Genomic DNA, 5294 nt, shown 5'->3' with positions numbered 1-5294 from the left:
GATCTTGCTGTGATTTTTGTCATAGAGTGTTCTGCCTGTGTTTTCCTCTAAGAGTTTTATAGTGTCTGGCCTTACATTTAGGTCTTTAAGAAATATGGAATGCTTCACGGATTTGTGTGTCATCCTTGAGCAGGGGCCATGCTAATCGTGTCTGTATTGTTCCAATTTTTAGTATATGTGCTGCCGAAGTGAGCACTTCAGTAACCATTTATTCAAAGATATGTTCAGCAAATATTTTTCCTTTTTCCTGTATTTCTGAGATACCGATAACGTATATTAGGCTTTTGGTATTTTCCCACAGGGCTTCGAGTCTCTGTGCATTTTTTCTCTCAGTTGTTCAGATTGAATAATTGCTGTTGATCTGTCTTCGTGAGCAGTGACAGTTTCCTTTGTTGTTTCCAGTTTGCTATTTTGTTCATCCAGTGAGTTTATTTAGGGTTATTGTGTTTTGGTTCTAATTTTTTATTTCTTTTATACCTACTGTTTCTTGGACATTTTCTTTCTGTTATTTTCAAGAGTGCTCACCCTTTGTGGAACATTTTTATAATAGTTTCTTTAAAGTCTGTCAGATAATTCCAACATCTGTGTCATTCTTGGCATTTGCATTTGTTGATTGCCTTATCCCCTACGAGTTGAGATTTTCCTAGCTCTTTATATAAGTAATTTTGGATTGTACCTTGAACATTTTGAATATAATATTATGAGACTCTGGATCTTGGTTCAAATCCTATGGAGAATGTTGATAATTTCATTTTAGAATACAATTTGACCCAATTGGCTTCAGGCTGCAAGTTGCAGCTGGCCTTCTGTGGATTATGGTTCTAATTTCACTTCATTTTTGAAGCCTTTGAAGTACTCTTTGGATGTGTCTCATGTGTGTAGTAGCACTCAGTGGTGGCCAGTTTGGGACCCGGGTGATGATCTCTCCCATGGTTCTGCTCTCAAAGTCTTGGGTATGCTGTTTGTTTTCTGATGCAATCATGTGCATATTGGAGCTAAATCCAGGATTTCCTAAACAACTTCATGCAGTTGCTTTCCTGAGCTCCTCCCTTTGCATGATCTGATTAGTACTTTGATTCCCAAGGGCTTCTCTTTCTGGTTCTTCAGCCAGAAAAGGTAGGGCCTTAGTTACCCTGCTTGGTTGTGCCCTTCTCATGACTGCACTCATGTCTGGGGCTAAGTGGCAGGAAGACAGGGGCAAAAAAGCAATAGGATTCAACCCACCCCCTTGGAACCATAGTTCTTCCCCTTCATCAGAGTTTTAGGTACCCCTTTCCTGCTCTTCACGCCAGAGCTACAGGACTTCTCCTCGAGTTCTGTCTGTGCTCAGTAACAAGTTCCGAGTTTTAAACTGCCCCAAGTCCAGGCTGGGGCATACGGGAGGGAAGAAGGGCAGCGTAAATCATCTCACGTTTGGTGGTACTTTAAATTCCCCGCTCCACCTTCTATCATCTACTTTTCTTTTTAAAAAAAAAATAAATTTATTTATTTTTTAATTTATTTTTGGCTGTGTTGGGTCTTCGTTGCTGCACTTAGGCTTTCTCTAGGTGCGGCGAGCGGGGGCTACTCTCCGTTGCGGCGTGCGGGCTTCCCATTGTGGTGGCTTCTCTTGCTGTGGAGCACGGGCTCTAGGCGCGTGGGCTTCAGTAGTTGTGGCTCGCGGGCTCTAGAGTGCAGGCTCAGTAGTTGTGGTGCACAGGCTTAGTTGCTCTGCGGCATGTGGGGTCTTCCTGGACTGGCAGTCCCCTGCACTGGCAGGCGGATTCTTAACCACTGTGCCACCAGGGAAGTCCGTCATATACTTTTCAGAGTCTTCAAATAGTTGCATCATACATCTGTCCAGATTTTAGCATCATTCCATGGGAGAAACAGGGTAGAGTATCCCCGCTCAATTTATAGTTTGCTTGTTACTTTGAAATTTCAAGAGGTGAAATTGTCTCTTGAGAAATAAATGATACTGAATCATTTATTTCTTAAGAATAGAGTAACTATTAAGTAACTTGCTTGAAGGTTTTGGTTTTTTTTTTTTCTCACAGGTAAACCTTGGTTGAATTAAGGCTGAGCAGGCACTTAGCTATCATTTACAAAAAGAAGCTTGTATTCAAACTGTCCATGTGATCCAGTACTGGAGATGTGTGTGTAATGCTAAAAGAGAGATAATTTCACATTTAAATTTATAAAAGCCTTCACTTTTTGCTCTTTTCCTATTGCTTCCCACCTCTGACATTAATGAACAAAATATTCAGGGTTAACATGCGGGAGGGAGAAGTCACCAGGAAGGGGGTTTAGAACAGTAAACCAACTGGGAATGGCAGGGCACTCTTAATCCTGTTTCTAATTTTAGCATCAGCAACCAGAGAGGCAGGGTTGCCTCTGTACTCTAGGTATTTTTTTTCCTTTTGTATTTTTGTATTGCTGAATGGCCTACTTGGTCTTACCCAAAAATACAATCTTACTATTTAGAGTTATTCTCATGTAGGGATGAGAAAGGCTGTAATTTTCTGTGGTCTTCCCTAGATGTGTAGTATACATGCACTGACATCTTCTGATTCCTCAGTTGTTGGTTCTTACACACAAAAGGAGGTGTTCAGTAAGTATTAGTTGAACTGATGATGTCATATGATGCTTTTCAGAACATGACCATAACCCAAATAGAGATCAGTGTTCATCTTGATAGATTCTTTCTTGGTCTGATGTTGTTTTGTGTCGCTCTTCCTCCACGTACAAGTATGTATAAAAAGAATTAAAATCGTTTAATTAGCTTAGTTGGATTGATGGTAGTGAATTGATATTTCAGTCTTTTTTTCTTTTTAACAAGTCCTATATTTGATTTGTCCATTTTCACTCATTTTTAGGCTCACAATTACATTCCTAGCTCTTATTCCCCTCTTTTCTTTACTACTCTGCCTTTAAGTTTTAGATCAACTTAATAGCATACATGTGGGGAGTCCGGACCGCGGGCAGGGCAGGATGCTAAACTCTTCAGGAGTCTCATTTGATTCATTCAGCCAACGCTAGATATCGAAAGGAAATAGTGCTATCCTGACTTTAGGGGGTGGAGGGGGGAGGTAGCTGAGAAATGGAGAGACTTGCCTAGGTTTTACAGCTAACATTGGATGAGTGGGATTCAGACCTGCCAACCTGACCCTAAAGCCCCCTTTTTAAACTGTAGTAGTTCTGTCATCTCATATGTAAAAATAAGAATGTGACCTCTCACTTCCCCTGCAAGTCTATTTATGACTTGGAACACTAACTTCATCAGTATGTTTTTATTTAGATATACTGTAACTTCTTACTATGTTTGACCTATAATGAACACTGAGATATTTAACTAAAGAGACTTGCATTTTCAACTCTCAAACCTGCACCCTCTTTTTTTGTTGTTTGCTTGCTTGCTTTTATTGCTTATTTTATTTTATTTTTTTTGGCCACACTGTACGGCCTGTGGGATCTTAGTTCCCCGATCAGGGATTGAAACTGGGTCGACGGCAGTGAAAGCCTGAGTCTTAACCACTAGAACACCAGGGAATTCCCCTGCACCCTCTTTTTAACAAACATTTTCTAATGTCGCAATTACAGTCCTGAAGTGAAATTCACAGAAAATGTAATTATATATGTATTTAAATATTTAAAATATGTAAAATTTAAAAATCAATATAATGTCCTAGAGACACCAGAAAGAAGAAATAGAAGGGAATTAGTTTATACAAAATAATTTTTCAGTACATAAACACTTGGGCATGACCAGAGCTTGAGGCATAGTGAAATAATCAGGTACTTGTACAGTACTTGTATTATTACAGAATAATCCTCAGCAGACCAGTACTGGTGCTAATAATGTACAGGTATGACTTGGGTGACTCAACGTTGTGTTGCTCTCAGTTAAGTGGTTTTCTATAGTGGTGATAAGCAGGTCAAAATATAATTGTGTATTGATTTACATGGTGGTTGCAGTTTTGGAAGATAGAGTACATATTAAAACTGAGCAATAAATACTAAGGGTATATGCTCAGAAAAAATGGGCTTTTTGTGTATATGAATGTCAAGGACCTTGAAGAGCTGTGCAGGGCTGGGGTGTCTCCGCTGTTGAGGCTGTCCTGCACAAATCAGGATGTGTGACATATCTGGTCTCTGCCTGTTCAGTGTTTGTGAGGCCCTCTTCCTCCACCCCAAAGGACCCACAGTTTTCTAAAACCATCCCCGAAGTGGTCAGGTTTTCTCCTTTGAGAATTACTGCTCTAGGTCATTCCTTCCCCAGCTTCATGGAAGGATGAGTTTTTTGTTTTATTGTTTTGTTTTGTATTTTGGCCACACTGTGTGGTATGTGGGATCTTAGTTCCCCAACCAGGGATCGAGCACAGGCCCCCTGCATTGGGAGCGTGGAGTCTTAACCACTGGACTGCCAGAGAAGTCCCAAGGATGCGGTTTTAAAATTTCTAATCAATCACTGACATTTTATAAAATGCAAAATTTGTTAGAAAAATGAAATTTTAAAGTCAGTCAAAAAGACAAGTCCTGGGGCTTCCCTGGTGGCGCAGTGGTTGAGAGTCCGCCTGCCGTTGCGGGAGATACGGGTTCGTGCCCCGGTCCGGGAAGATCCCACATGCCGCGGAGCGGCTAGGCCTGTGAGCCATGGCCGCTGAGCCTGCGCGTCCGGAGCCTGTGCTCCGCAACGGGAGAGGCCACAACAGTGAGAGGCCCGCGTACCGCAAAAAAAAAAAAAAAAAAAAAGACAAGTCCTGGTCTTTATTCTTAGATTTAGCGGACATAAAATTCCTGGCAATCGGCCATAAAAAATTTTTTCTTCCTTTCTTTTCTCTCTTTCTTTCTCCCTCCCTCCATCCCTCCCTCTCTCTCTTTTTCTCTCTCCCCCCTCCCTCCCTTCCTTCCCTCCTTTCTTTCTTCCTTTTTTTTTTTTTTTTTTTTGCGGTACACGGGCCTCTCACTGTTGTGGCCTCTCCCGTTGCGGAGCGCAGGCTCCGGACACGCAGGCTCAGCGGCCATGGCTCACGGGCCCAGCCGCTCCGCGGCATGTGGGGTCTTCCCTGACCGGGGCACGAACCCGTGTCCCCTGCATCGATATGCAGACTCTCAACCACTGCGCCACCAGGGAAGCCCTTTCCTTCCTTTTTTCCTTGCTTTCTTTTTCTCTCTTTCTTTCTCCCTTCCCTCCCTCCTTCCTTTCTCTCTTTTCACTTTCTTTCTTTCTCTTTCTTTCTTTCTTTCTCTCTTTTCCCAACCCCCCCCCCCCCCCCCCCCCCGGCCCCCCCCCCCCCCCCCCACCCCGCCTCTGG

General features: G+C 42.5%; 2 protein-coding genes and 1 non-coding gene across 5 annotated transcripts in view; 1 reads left to right on the top strand and 2 right to left on the bottom strand.

The window, feature by feature from the left end:
* Positions 1 to 5294, bottom strand: part of MALSU1 (mitochondrial assembly of ribosomal large subunit 1) — a 115596-nt gene that overhangs the window by 15536 nt on the left and 94766 nt on the right. The window lies entirely within an intron of this gene.
* Positions 1 to 5294, top strand: part of IGF2BP3 (insulin like growth factor 2 mRNA binding protein 3) — a 140686-nt gene that overhangs the window by 63049 nt on the left and 72343 nt on the right. The gene's annotated exons all lie outside the window — the stretch shown is intronic.
* LOC112067219 (U6 spliceosomal RNA) lies at positions 89 to 196 on the bottom strand. The gene has a single exon (XR_002893160.1). It is a non-coding gene; the product is annotated as a U6 spliceosomal RNA (small nuclear RNA).

Source organism: Physeter macrocephalus, chromosome 5 (genome assembly GCF_002837175.3).
Source record: "Physeter macrocephalus isolate SW-GA chromosome 5, ASM283717v5, whole genome shotgun sequence".
In the NCBI taxonomy this organism is placed as follows: Eukaryota; Metazoa; Chordata; class Mammalia; order Artiodactyla; family Physeteridae; genus Physeter; species Physeter macrocephalus.
Note: the sequence above shows the minus strand (reverse complement) of the source record. Positions and strands in the feature narration are given on the sequence as shown.